We start from the raw sequence: 15,613 nt of genomic DNA on the forward strand, positions 1-15,613 counted from the left end.
ACATCTTTCAATTTGGTCCTGCCGTACATACCTACACGTATGCTACGGTCACAAGACGCAGGCCTCCTTACTGTCCATAGAATTAGGAGGGGTGCGTCACTTGAGTGGGTTGAGTCACTGACGTGATCTTCCTGTCCGGGTTGGCGCACCCCCTTGGGTTCGTGCCGTGGGGGAGATCTTTGTGGGTTATACTCAGCCTTGTCTCAGGATAGTAAGTTGGTGGTTGAAGTTATCCCTCTAGTTGTGTGGGGGCTGTGCTTTGGCAAAGTGGGTGGAGTTATATCCTGCATGTTTGGCCCTGTCCTGGGGTATTGTCGGACGGGGCCACAGTGTCTCCCGACCCCTCCTGTATCAGCCTCCAGTATTTATGCTACAATAGTTTATGTGTCAGGGGGCTAGGGTCAATCTGTTTTATCTGGAGTATTTCTCCTGTCTTATCTGGTGTCCTGTGCGAATTTTATGTATGCTTTCTCTAATTCTCTCTCTCTTTCTCACTTTATTTTTTTCTTTCTCTCTGAGGACCTGAGTCCTAGGACCATAACTCGGGACTACCTGGCCTGATGACTCCTTGCTGAACCCAGTCCACCTGGTCGTGCTGCTTCTCCAGTTTCAACTGTTCTGCCTGCGGCTATGGAACCTTGACCTGTTTACCGGATGTGCTTCCTTGTCCCAGACCTGCTGTTTTCAACTCTCTAGAGACAGCAGCAGTGGTAGAGACACTCTGAATGATTGGCTATGAAAAGCCAACTGACATTTACTCCTGAGGTGCTGACTTGTTGTACCCTCTGCAACCACTGTGATTATTATTATTTGACCCTGCTGGTCATCTATGAACATTTGAACATCTCGGCCATGTTCTGTTATAATCTCCCCCCGGCACAGCCACCCCTCATAGCGTGGTTCCTCTCTAGGTTTCTTCCTAGGTTCCGGGGGTTTGGCATCTCTCACATCAAAACATACCTGCAGACGAGAGACAGATGGAGAGAGAGAGAGATAGCGTGTTTAAGCTTATGTTTTTTATTTATTTTAACACTGCCAGTCATCATAAACATCAGGAGGTGAAACGCAAAACTTTGGATCATTAACTCTGGGACTAATACATCTCTATCTGTATTTCAATGCAAAGTATCTCTTTAATAATACTTCCTGTTGAAAGAGAGTTAGGGGAACAGGAGAATGTTTTTAGGACGAATTCCTCGTATACAGTCCTTGAGAAGATCACAAAGTTAAAATATGAATACAATACCATCCTTTCGAAACAGGTGGGCTCTGTACTTGCTAGAACGCAACAAAGTTATTTTGAACTGGGTGACAAACCACATAAATTATTAGCAAGACAGCTAAGGCATGTACAGGCATCTAGAGCTATTCACAAAATAAAAGACAAGAAGGGTAAAATAGTAACAGATCCGCAGGATATTAATAAATGCTTTGCGCAGTTTTACTCAGAGCTATACCAATCAAAATGCGATGCTACTGATCCACAAACTATGGAACGCTTTCTCGCTGAATGTGAACTTCCTAAACTAGACAGGGGGCAGCTTCTGCACTTGATGCAGGGATAACTTTGGAGGAAATTAACACAGCGATAGCACAATTTCCAAACAGCAAGGCCCCTGGGCCCGATGGATATGTAATAGAATTCTATAAGAAGTACTGCACCAGTCTAGCTCCACTTGTGTTGCGAATGTTTAAACAATCCAAAGAAAATGCCAAACTCCCGCAAACTTCTTGAAAAAAGATAGAGATTCCATGGAGATGTCGTCTTATCGCCCCGTGTCGTTACTCCCCATAGAAAACAAGGTGTTGACAAAGATATTGGCAAACCGATTGAAAACATATATTTCTGACATCATACACCCTGACCAGACAGGTTTTATCCCGGGCCGACATATACACTACAATTTGAGACATCTTTTCAACGTAATGTATCACGATCATAAGGTTGAGGCAGTGGTAATAGCTCTTGATGCAGAGAAGGCGTTTGACCGGATTGAGTGGAATTATATGATGTCGGTTCTGGAGCACTTCGGGTTCGGAAAGGAATTTATTAATTGGATAATAATTATTTATGCACACCCAATGGCGTCCTTGGCAACCAATCAAGAAATGTCGCAGTCATTCCGCTTGTTCAAGGGGTGCCGACAGGGGTGCCCTATTTCGCCTGCTCTCTTCGCTATAGCCATGGAACACCTTGCTACTCGCATTCGGGCATGTGCCGATATAGCTTCTGTTAAAATAAAGGACACACAGCACAAAATTTCCCTATATGCAGACGATGTTCTTTGGTTTTTGTCCAAGCCTAAGACTTCTATTCCACCCTTATTGGGCTGCTAATCTGAACATTGTGTCTTTCTGGAGGGAAAGCTTACCTGCGATGAGACAGAAGGATATGCCTGCATGGCTTTTGATTGAGCAGGCCTCCTGTCAACGTTCCTCACTCCCTGCACTTGTTAATAGCCCATCATATGTGAAAAAATCCACTTATGACTCTAACCCAGTCATTTGTCATACGCTTAGGATCTGGAAACAGATTAGGTATTTTCTTAACATACTGTTAGTGGAATTCTAAATTCCTCTGTAGTATTTCCCAATCAGAAATATTACTCTGTCAATGCATTCTAAAGGGATTGTAAGACCCAATATTTTTATAAGAAATGGACAGAGTCCCAGTCTTAAAAGTCAGGTAACAGCGTTTAATTCAAGAGAGTACTGAAGCAAAATACAAAGAACCTTACATTTTAAAGAGAGGACATGAAATGACATCATCAGTTTCTCACACTCTCTCCGATCCACACAATAGCACAGTGTTTTCAGGTCTGGAGATGTCTTCTACTCCCCTCATAAACCAGACATTCCAATCTGTCTAAAAGATATCTTCTCCTCCACTAACGGAATATCAAGGACCATTCTTATCTGTCAGAAAAGATATATCATCCCTCTCCCTTAAACTTCCCGCAAGGTAAAGACAATTAATTTGTTTTACTTACATTTTCAGTAACAGCTTAACCAAGAACCCATACATTTCATACCATAACATAATAGTATTAGAATAAATGGTTCTTAAATAAATGTATACATAATTAATCATTTCAACTATAATTTCCTCCAACACATACCCACTGTATACATTGACAGCCCGATTTGCCTGAATCATGCTTTCCACCCTGCATTGGATTATGTTGTGTTTTCACAGTGGAGGGAGAAGGGGCTCACAACAATTGGTAATCTATACATAGATGGTCAGTTAGCTTCATTTCAACAATTACAGGGAAAGTTCAACATGCCAACAACACATTTTTTCAGATACCTCCAAATCAGGAATTTCGTAAGGACACATATCCCACTGTATGGCATGAAGCCAAATAGTCATACATTAGATAGCTTGATCCTTGTCAAACCCCATTCAAAAGGGTCGGTCTCTAGACTGTATGATGTGCTACAGGCCCACATAGAGGTATCCACAGACACCATTAAAAGGGCTTGGGAACAAGAACTTGGTTCAGAAATCTCAGATGAGGACTGGGTAGAAGCTCTCAGGAATATAAACCCCAGTTCAGTGAATGCCAGACACAACCTTGTACAGTTTAAGGTGATACACAGGTTACATTACTCAAAAGTAAAACTGCATAAAATATTCCCGGACACCTCACCACTGTGTGAGAGGTGCAAGCAGGATGAGGGGACGTTGACCCACTTATTCTGGACATGTCCTAAGTTACATGTTTACTGGGATCTCATTTTTTATTATTTATCTAGAGCCTTTGATAGAGTTCTAGCCCCAGACCCATTGACCGCTCTGTTTGGTACAGTTGATGGGAATAACCACGAAGGGAAAGCTGTCTCTCTTTGTACTCTATTAGCCAAAAGGCTCATACTGCAATTTTGGAAACTGGAGACTGTACCTACCTTTGAAATGTGGTTACGGGATTTAGAGAATGTAATACATATGGAAAAGATTTGATACAATACCTCCAATAGAAGTCCAATATTTTACAAAATATGGCAGCCGATACTGGATAAATGGTCTAGTCCCGCCTCATAACTGGGTTGACGATCTGCTGCTACTCTGTGCTGTACTCCACTCAATATCTATTTTTGGCTTAACTACACTGCTTGTAATGACTATATGCTGTCTTCTTATATATGTACCACCTAATAGGATTTTGTTTTATTTTGTGTGTGTGTGTGTGAGTTAAGTTTTGTTTTGTCCTCTAAATTGGCCATCCCATTCAACAGTACAATGAATGTCATTGTTATTTGATTTTTTATTGTAAAATAATAAACATATTATATTTTTTTAAAAGAGAGAATGCCAATAGTGCAAAAAACACTTTTTTTTGGTTACTACACGATTCCATATGTGTTATTTCATAGTTTTGATGTCTACACTATTATTCTATGATGTAGAAAATGGTAAAAATCAAGAAAAATCCTTGAATGAGTAGGTGTTTCCAAACTTTGGACTGGTATTGTATTCAGCTGATAACTTTAATTCTACTTTAGCAATAAAACATATTGTATTTACGTTCAAAAAAAAAATTATAATAATAAAAATAATGCTTCCTGTTGACCCGACCTAGTAACGTCTCACCTCTGATTATGCTGAGCCCTCTATGTATTTCAACTTTTCAGGAAACTTTTCAGGCAGTTAGCAACGCAAAGGCTAGCTTTTTCAAACAGAAATTTGCATCCTGTAGCATAAACTCCAAAAAGTTCTGGGACACTGTAAAGTCAAAGGAGAATAAGAGCACCTCTTCCCACCTGCCCACTGGCTAGGAAACACTGTCACCACCGATAAATCTACGATAATCGAGAATTTCAATAAGAATTTTTCTATGGCTGGCCATGCTTTCCACCTGGCTACCCCTATCCCGGTCAACAGCTCTGCATCCCCCGCAACTTGCCCAAGCCTCCCCCATTTCTCCTTCACTCAAATCCAGATAACTGATGTTCAGAAAGAGCTGTGAAATCTGGACCCCTACAAATCAGCTGGGCTAGACAATCTGGATCCTCTCTGGATCCCCGCAATTGTTGTTACTAGCCTGTTCAACCTCTCTTTCGTATTGTCTGAGATCCCTAAAGATTGGAAAGCTGCCGCGGTCATCCCCCTCTTCAAATGGGGACACACCTTAGACCCAAACTGTTACAGACCTATATCTATCCTATATCCATCCTTTCTAAAGTCTTCGAAAGCCAAGTTAACAAACAGATCACCGACCATTTTGAATCACACCGTACCTTCTCCGCTATGCAATCTGGTTTCCGAGCTGGTCATGAGTGCACCTCAGCCACGCTCAACCGCTATCAATAAGAGACAATACTGTGCAGCCGTATTCATCGACCTGGCCAAGGCTTTCGATTCTGTCAATCACCGCATTCTTATCTGCAGACTCAACAGCCTTGGTTTCGGACTGCCTCGTCTGGTTCACCAACTACTTCTCAGACAGAGTTCAGTGTGTCAAATCGGATGGCCTGTTGTCTGGACCTCTGGCAGTCTCTATGGTTATGCCACAGGGTTCAATTCTCAGGCTGACTATTTTCTCTGTATACATCAATGATGTCGCTCTTGCTGCTGGTGATTCGCTGATCCACCTCCACGCAGGTGACACCATTTTGTATACTTCTGGTCCTTCTTTGGACACTGTGTTAACAAAACTCCAGACGAGCTTCAATGCCATACAACTCTCCTTCCGTGGCCTCCAACTGCTCTTAAATGTAAGTAAAACTAAATGCATGCTCTTCAACCGATCGCTGCCCACACCTGCCCGCCCGTCTAGCATCAGTACTCTAGATGGTTCTGACTTATATGTGGACAACTACAAATACCTAGGTGTTAGACTGTAAACTCTCCTTCCAGACTCACATCAAGCATCTCCAATCCAAAGTTGAATCTAGAATCGGCTTCCTATTTCGCAACAAAGCATCCTTCACTCATGCTGCCAAACATACCCTCTTAAAACTGACTATCCTACCGATCCTTGACTTTAGCGATGTCATTTACAAAATAGCCTCCAACACTCTACTCAGCAAATTGGATGCAGTCTATCAGTGCCATCCGTTTTGTCACCAAAGCCCCATATACTACCCACCACTGCGACCTGTATGCTCACGTTGGCTGGCCCTCGCTTCATATTTGTCACTAAACCCACCAGATACAGGTCATCTATAAGTCTTTGCTAGGTAAAGCCCCGCCTTATCTCCGCTCACTGGTCACCATAGCAGCACCCACCAGTAGCATGCGCTCCAGCAGGTATATTTCACTGGTCACCCCCAAAGCCAACTCCTCCTTTTGGCTACCTTTCCTTAGAAATTAGAAAAATCACTGAAGCTGGAGACTCATATCTCCCTCATTAACTTTAAGCATCAGCTGTCAGAGCAGCTTACAGATCATTGCATCTGTACATAGCCCATCTGTAAATACCCCACCCAACTACCTCGTTCCCATTTTTTTTTTTTTTTTTTTTGCTCCTTTGCAAAAAGGTATCTCTACTTGCACATTCATCTTCTGCTCATCTATCACTCCAGTGGTTAATTGCTAAATTGTAATTATTTCGCCACTATGGCCTATTTATTGCCTTACCTCCCTAACCTTACTTCATTTGCACACACTGTATATAGACTTTTTTACTGTGCTGTTGACTGTACGTTTGTTTATTCCATGTGTAACTCTGTGTTGTTTGTGTCACACTGCTTTGATTTATCTTGGCTAGGTCGCAGTTGTAAATGAGAACTTGTTCTCAACTGGCCTACCTGGTTAAATAATGGTGAAAAAAATAAACAAAATTAACTTTTTAGTGTATTTGCTATTTGCAGTGTATTTGCTTCACAGCTTTCTCCCTCTGTGTCATGTCCTTACAGAACACCAACAAACTCCCATCTCTTAACACTTTAACATTGACAACATCCCCAATCAACTCTTTTATCACAGCCGTCAACCTTATCAGACTCATTGCCCCTACTCTCCCTTCATTCCTAAACTTCAGAATAACTTTATGCTCCTCCTCACCTCCATGCCCCCCTCGTATCTTATCTTGCCCTTCTTCGACACATTGTACCTCTGAACTGCCTCTAGCGTTAGAAAATATGTTTCTCTCCTCAAACTTATTTTTCTGCCTCCTCTCTACCTCCATAGACCTCTCGCTCCCCTTCAAACCCCTACTCCCTTTCTCTCCACTTTCTTTTTCTTACTCCATCCTTTATTTGTACTACTATGCTCCATACTTGCTTCACTTTCTTTTCCATCACTAACCCAATCAAGTAAATTGACACACATGTACCAAAAAAAACAACGTTTATATATTTAAATCTAAAATATTGCCAGATTGGTTTTCATGCCATAAGGTGTTCATTTTTGTAAATTTTAACATATCCCTTGATGGTATTTGTAAGTTCAACATTATTCATGGTTGTATTCAACCACAAGGGTGTACTAATGAACTATGATTTTTTTTAAATGAAAACTTGCCAGCCAGACAAGCCTGTGTATGAATCAAATGTATTTGCATATGAATGAGTGGAAATTAGCTGACTTTGTGATCTGAAAGGTAAGTGGTGTTAATGTGTGTGTGGGGGTATCAAAATTATATAATTTTTTAATCCAATGCCTGTTTATTCATAAAAAGCAGAAGATGGAAAATAACAATTGCAATGGCTAGCCTATGCAAAACATTAGGAAAACAAAAGCTTATTAATAGGAATACATTTAGCCTAATTGGTAACAAATATGATGTGGGGAAAAGTCAGGATCCTAGTCAGGGTATTGTTTGTCAAATCCAGAATAAATATAGGTCTTCATGTGCATCAAATTTGTAGGCGATTGTGGGCTAAATCAGTGACAAACAGCCTGAAATGTTCAGGCTTCATCATGATCTGTGATCAAAACAGGCTGGGTTGTTTTCAGTTCCGTTTAGGCTAAGGTTATGCGTAAGAACGCAACTGCAAATGAATAGCCTGACTCAATGGGACTCTTTTGAATAAATACGTTTTTATCTGTTAAGCTGTTTGGTCTATGCATAGACCCATACCGATTCTATCTTCTTGGTATTTTGTGGTAGGCATAGCCTACCACTAATTTTCTAAATTGCAGAGCATTTAATAAACCATCCACAGATTTCTGTGATGTTGAGGCTGAGCAAGACCTTCGATGGGCTAGTAGGCTATGCAGATATGACTGTTATAGCCTAGATCGCTTTATAAAATCTGGACCGTTGTTTTTTCTAAGGCTAAGCAAACAAGGGGTAGCATATGCTTTATGCCACTCTCTATAACACAGGTTAGGCCTATGTCCTCACATACCACCCTCATTTCAAGCGCTGCTGTTAAACATAAGACATCTCCACAGAAATGTATAGCCTAAGGATTGCATGGTGACAGTGACTGTGTCTGTTAAACCTGGGAATCCAGGGGGAAAAAATAGGTAAAATCATGACATCAGTGATTTTCAGGTGAGAGAAAGATGCCAGAGTTGCTGAAAAAATGTTTTTATATATTTTTATTTCAGTCTGAGCTCCGAATTTCCAGTTGTCTTGAACTCACCGAAGACAGAAGTCAGAGACCAATTTCTACCAGAGACAGACTTATTTTTACCACTTATTTCTGAATAGGGCTGCCTCCAACAAAGAAGCCCTTGTGTCTGTATTGAAGTGAAAAATAGGTATATCTACACAGTAATGGTGGCTGGATGCGATATCAACTAGCCTAATAATTTTTGTATTGAGGTGATATGCCTATTTTAGCTAAATCTACAAATGAAATTGATTAGATTACTCTAGCAATTAAAAATATTTTTTTCTAAATCATGTACATATAGACATTTGTAAGGCGATCACGGTGGATCTTTAATAATAAACTAAACATGAGACGCGTAACACATGTGGACGTTTTGAAGGCGTCGGTGCTAAGGTCGTTCATAATAAACTTACAAGTGAAGTGTCAGTGCTACGTTACGTGACGTGAACACTACGTGCACGTGTCACGAATGTGACGTGAACGCGTCGGCCTTAGACTGTCAATGGACCCAAGTTTTTTTCGATGTTAATTCGCAGTATTTTATGGCGCTAGGAAGATGTTAGGTGACTTCGTGAGAGGTATCAGTAGATTTATTTACAAGGCTTAATTCTGGTGCTTATCACCCCCATACAGGACCTTTGCCTTCCTAGCACACGTGACCTCCCTTTAACCAGTAAGCGCCACACAAAAAGCTAGAGGAAGTGGAGACACTTCAAGCTGAGGAGTAAGTTTCATACATCCCCATGTGCTACATTCACCCCTCAAATTTAATCAACAGCGACCCCAGTATTGAGCTTAGCGCAACTGTAGATCCGGCTCACATCACCACTGTACGGGTTGTCGGAATTAATAGCTTGTACTGCTAAGACTGCCTACTTTTGAAGTTGCCATCATGGCCCTTCATTGTGCTGTGCATTGTATAGTTCTGCCCTGCTCCCTTGTGGGGCTTTTTTCAGTTAGTTTCCTGTGTAAATCAATGGTTAATTTACAGTATAACTGTCATATTGTCAATGTGGCTTACTATTCTAATAGCAGTTTATTATGTTACGTCAATGTAATATTGTTAATTGCTATAACCTGACATTTACTCATTATAATTCCTCTTCATTCTGTACTTTCAGAAAACCACACAAACAGACATTTAGAACCCCCTGTGAATATAATTTCTAATGGACTTTTTCAACATTTTGTTATGTTACTGCCATATTTTAAAATGTATTAAATAAATAAACTTAATGAGGGTGTTAGAGTCGTGCTTGGCTACGCAGCTGTGGGTGAACAGGGAGTACAGGAGGGGACTAAGCACACACCCCTGAGAGGCCCCAGTGTTGAGGATCAGCGTGGCAGATGAGTTGTTGAGTTGATTTTATTTTTACAGGGACAGTGTACATTAATCAACATTTCAGTAAAAGTGCAGGTTTTAGCCAGCCGGCTCATTTTCAACCGCAGTCCCTGGGCAGGTTGCCTACCCTTACCTCCTGGGGGCGGCCTGTCAGGAAGTCCAGGATCCAGTTGCAGAGGGAGGTGTTTAGACCCAGGGTCCTAAGCTTAGTGATGAGCTTTGTGGGCACTATGGTGATGAACGCTGAGCTGTCGTCAACAGCATTCTCATGTAGGTGTTTCTTTTGTACAGGTGGGAAAGGGCAGTGTAGAGCGCGATTGATATTGCTTCATTTGTGTATCTCTTGGGGCGGTATGCGAATTGGAGTGGGATTCAGATTCTAGTTTTAGGAACAGAACACTGTATTGACAGATTCTAGTTTTAGGAACAGAACACTGTATTGAGATGTATTATATTGAAACGTTTCATTGATTTGAACTTATGCAGAATGTCGGCCAACAAAGTGTCAATACAATTGTCATTGATTAATTGACAGATTACACCCGTATTCAATTAAGGTAGATATTTAGCCGTTTCATCGATTTGATCATATGCAGAATGTCGGCCAACAAAATGTTTATCTAACCTGCTATACCGGTTTACCAAACACCAACTGAAAATATGGTTTTGGCTTAGTGTACAGACTTTACGTCTGTCCCTTCAACCTGGGCGCGAACCAGGGACGCTCTGCACACATCCCATTGCTCCACAAAATCCGCAGTCCTTGCAGAGCAAGGGGAACCACTACCAGCGCGCACCACCGCTAACTAGCTAGCCATTTCACATCGGCTACATACACAAATGGTTGTATAATGCCTTCTGTGAATATATCATCAACATTTGTCATTTTTGTGTGATTAGGAAACATCTTGAGGATTTCAGAAATGCCTCATATGTTGATGTATTGGATAGATGTAGAAAGAGATTACAGAAGATGGAAATGCAAAGTGTTCCACCACATAGATTTGCTGTTTTAATACATTTTCATATTTAGGGATGTAAACAGAACAATCAGTGTCACAATCACTCATTGTGATGTATGATCACTCACAATCAGAGCCATGTACTCTCAGTGGAAAGTTTATTAGGTACACCCATCTAGTGGGTCTCCAGAACAGCCTGCATTCTTCGTGGCATGGAAACATTGCTCACACCATTCCACACACCATTACACCACCGCCACCAGCCTGTACCGTTGACACCAGGCAGGATGGGGCCATGGATTCATGCTGCTTACGCCAAATTCTGATTCTGCCATCAGCATGCTGCTCCAGGAATCATGATTTGTCGGACCAGGCGATGCTTTTCCACTGCTCAATTGTCCAGTGTTGGTGATTGCATGCCCACTGGAGCCACATCTTGTTTGTAGGTGATAGGAGTTGAACCCAGTGTGGTCATCTGCTACAATAGCCCATCCGCCATTATTTGCCTGTTTGTGGCCCGCCTGGTAGCCTGCATGATTCTTGCCATTCTCCTTCGACCTCTCATCAATGAGCAGTTTTCGCCCATAGGACTGACGCTGACTGGATGTTTTTTATTTGTCACGCCATTCTCGGTAAACCCTAGACACTGTTGTGGATGAAAAGCTCAGGAGAGTGGACGTTTCTCAGATGCTGGAACCGGCGCGCCCGGCAACAACTATCATACCATGCTCAAAGTCGCTTAGGTCACTCGTTTCGCCCAATCTAACATTCAGTCGAACAGTATCTGAATGGCTCAATGTCTGTCTGGCTGCTTTATATAACATGACTCACTGTCTATAGGAGCAAACCATTTTTGTGAACGGGGTGGTGTACCTAATAAACTGGCCACTGAGTGTATATAAAGAGTTAGGCGCATAGCCATTGCTAAGTGATAATTAACGCTTCCGAGTTGTGCTGTTTATATCTGATAGTTTTCTAAACATATGAAGATGTCAGATATACAATTTGTTGACACTACAACACAGTAAAGACTTGGATATAAATCAATAAATTAAATTCACTGCTCTTTTTTGCTTGTTTACAGCGGTTCATTTCATAGGGAACTGTCGGCAGCACTCTATTGTTACATCACCAACATTTCAAGAATAAAGTTGTATATTTATTTATTTCACCTTTATTTAACCAGGTAGGCTAGTTGAGAACAAGTTCTCATTTGCAACTTCGACCTTGCCAAGATAAAGCGTAGCAATTCGACACATACAACAACACAACAATAAAACAACACAGAGTTACACATGGAATAAACAAAACATACAGTCAATAATACAGTAGAAAATACAGTAGAAAATAAAAAGTCTAAATACAGTGAGTGCAAATGAGGCAAGTTAAGGAAATAAATAGGCCATGGTGGCAAAGTAATTACAATATAGCAATTAAACACTGGAATGGTAGATCGGCAGAAGATGAATGTGCAGGTAGAGATACTGGGGTGCAAAGGAGCAAAATAAATAAATAAATAAATTCCAGATGGGCTGTTTACAGATGGGCTATGTACAGGTGCAGTGATCTGTAAGCTGCTCTGACAGCTGGTGCTTAAAGCTAGTGAGGGAGATGTGAGTCTCCAGCTTCAGAGATTTTTGCAATTCGTTCCAGTCATGGGCAGCAGAGAACTGGAAGGAAAGACGACCAAAGGAGGAGTTGGTTTTGGGGGTGACCAGTGAGATATACCTGCTGAAGCGCGTGCTACGAGTGGGTGCTGCTATGGTGACCAGTGAGCTGAGATAAGGCGGGGCTTTACCTAGCAGAGACTTGTAGATAACCTGTAACCAGTGGGTTTGGCGATGAGTATGAAGCGAGGGCCAACCAACGAGAGCGTACAGGTCGCAATGGTGGGTAGTGTATGGGGCTTTGGTGACAAAACGGACGGCATTGTGATAGACTGCATCCAGTTTGTTGAGTAGAGTGTTGGAGGCTATTTTATAGATGACATCACCGAAGTCGAGGATCGGTAGGATGGTCAGTTTTACGAGGGTATGTTTGGCAGCATGAGTGAAGGATGCTTTGTTGCGATATAGGAAGCCGATTCTAGATTTAATTTTGGATTGGAGATGCTTAATGTGAGTCTGGAAGGAGAGTTTACAGTCTAACCAGACACCCAGGTATTTGTAGTTGTCCACGTATTCTAAGTCAGAGCCGTCCAGAGTAGTGATGCTGGACGGGCGAGCAGGTGCAGGCAGTGATCGATTGAATAGCATGCATTTAGTTTTACTTGCGTTTAAGAGCAGTTGGAGGCCACGGAAGGAGAGTTGTATGGCATTGAAGCTCGTCTGGAGGTTAGTTAACACAGTGTCCAAGGAGGGGCCAGAAGTATACAGAATGGTGTTGTCTGCGTAGAGGTGGATCAGAGAATCACCAGCAGCAAGAGCAACATCATTGATGCATACAGAAAATAAAGTCGGCCCGAGAATTTAACCCTGTGGCACACCCATAGAGACTGTCAGAGGTTCAGACAACAGGCCCTCCGATTTGACACACTGAACTCTATCAGAGAAGTAGTTGGTAAACCAGGCGAGGCAATCATTTGAGAAACCAAGGCTGTCGAGTCTGCCAATAAGAATGTTGTGATTGACAGTCGAAAGCCTTGGCCAGGTCGATGAATACGGTTGCACAGTAATGTCTCTTATCGATGGCGGTTATCATGTCGTTTAGAACCTTGAGCGTGGCTTAGGTGCACCATGACCAGCTCTGAAACCAGATTGCATAGCGGAGAAGGTATGGTGGGATTCTAAATGGTCAGTAATCTGTTTGTTAACTTGGCTTTCGAAGACCTTAGAAAGACAGGGTAGGATAGATATAGGTCTGTAGCAGTTTGGGTCTAGAATGTCACCCCCTTTGAAGAGCAGCTTTCCAATCTTTGGGAATCTCAGACAATACGAAAGAGAGGTTGAAAAGGCTAGTAATAGGGGTTGCAACAATTTTGGTAGATAATTTTAGAGAGGGTCCAGATTGTCTAGCCCGGCTGTTTTGTAGGGGTCCAGATTTTGCAGCTCTTTCAGAACATCAGCTATCTGGATTTGGGTGAAGGAAAAATGGTGGGGGCTTTGGCGGGTTGCTGTGGAGGGTGCCGGGCAGTTGACCGGGGTAGGGGTAGCCATGTGGAAAGCATGGCCAGCCGTAGAGAAACACTGGTGACAGTGTTTCCTAGCCTCAGAGCAGTGGGCAGATGGGAGGAGGTGCTCTTATTCTCCATGGACTTTACAGTGTCCCAGAACTTTTTTGAATTAGTACTACAGTATATGGGCGCTAGCCATCCTAAAACCTGGCCTAACTCTCTCTATACACTGTATGTCTCTGCTCACATCATTATTGTGAATGTTATGTAGGCTAGCCTATGGATTGTGATGTGTTCTGTAATCCATGGGTCTGGGGATATGACTTCTCTAGAGAAATCTGATAAAAGACAATACACCTGTTGGCTAAATATCTACCTTAATTGTATACGGGTGCAATCTGTCAATCAATCTATAGCTGTGTTCAAAAACCCATGCTAACATACTATATACTACATACTTAATGAGTATATACTACATGATATTAGTTCATTTTAGTTTTCTAAACGAACAGTATAATTTCAGTTGAGCATACTAGAGCATACTAGCCTGTCTACCGGAAATTGATGCTGTTGCTATGCAACCTCTTGCTAGCTTTTTAGCATAACAAATGACTAGCTAGGCAATTTACGACTTTGAGTGTGTTATTAAATTCAATCTGGAGTGTCAGAGTGCACTTTGGACGTCCGTAAACCCATAGCTTTGTCAGATAGTCGGTTCATAAATTCAGATAGCACACTGGACGCTCTGGCCAATAAGTATGGTTGATCCGAGCGTTCAACGGCAGTCAAGCACCCAAGCTAACTGGCTAACGTTGGTTAGCTACTTCCAGACACAATTGAGAGAACACCTCACTCTGACCATTTTTCCTGCCCTAGGCATAGGTGGTCAGGCTGTTTTCATGTTATCCAGAGCGTTGGTGACATTAACTGTGCTGCTGGCAACAATTTAATTAAGCTTTTTTTGCCAACGTTTACTGACCATATATTCCATTTACTGACCAGCGATATTCAACTGGTGTTGAGCGTTGGTAAATTCATCAGTTATTCGGCGCTCTGGCACTCAGACCAGAGTGCCATTAACTCCATTGAAAAGCAAAACAACTATACATACCACTTAGCTAAGCATGATGTGAATAATCAAGTCAATAAAAGTTGGGTAGTTAGTTAGATAGCAGATAGTTAATATACTGCCTGGCAAGTTCGATGTATTAGTAGCCAACTAACATTAGGGGCGGCAGGCAGCCTAGTGGTTAGCGCATTGGGACAGCAACTGAAAGTTTGCTGGATCAAATCCCCGCCCTGTCATGGTAAAAATGTTGTTTCACCCCTGAACAAGGCAGCTAAACCACTGTTCTCCAGTACGCTGTCATTGTAACTAAGAATTTGTTCTTAACTGACTTGCCTAGTTAAATAAATGTATATTTTTTATTATTTAGGTAACTAGTACATACTGCTGTGACGCTAGTGCGTAAGGATAGCGTCGCTAACACGTAACGTAACCTATTTGAACAGTTATTTTATTACATTGCTTAACATTTTCTTAACATTTGTCATAACTAGTTTAAGAAATGAATTTGTATCCACTCTCGTTGGACTTCAGCTGCATATTTTCTGCCATTTTCTTAAACTCTAAAAACGTTGTGAAGCCACGCCCATTTCTGAAGAATTGTCTTATGGGCCTTAAAA

This window comes from Oncorhynchus tshawytscha, linkage group LG31, assembly GCF_018296145.1.
Source record: "Oncorhynchus tshawytscha isolate Ot180627B linkage group LG31, Otsh_v2.0, whole genome shotgun sequence".
NCBI classification, from domain to species: Eukaryota; Metazoa; Chordata; class Actinopteri; order Salmoniformes; family Salmonidae; genus Oncorhynchus; species Oncorhynchus tshawytscha.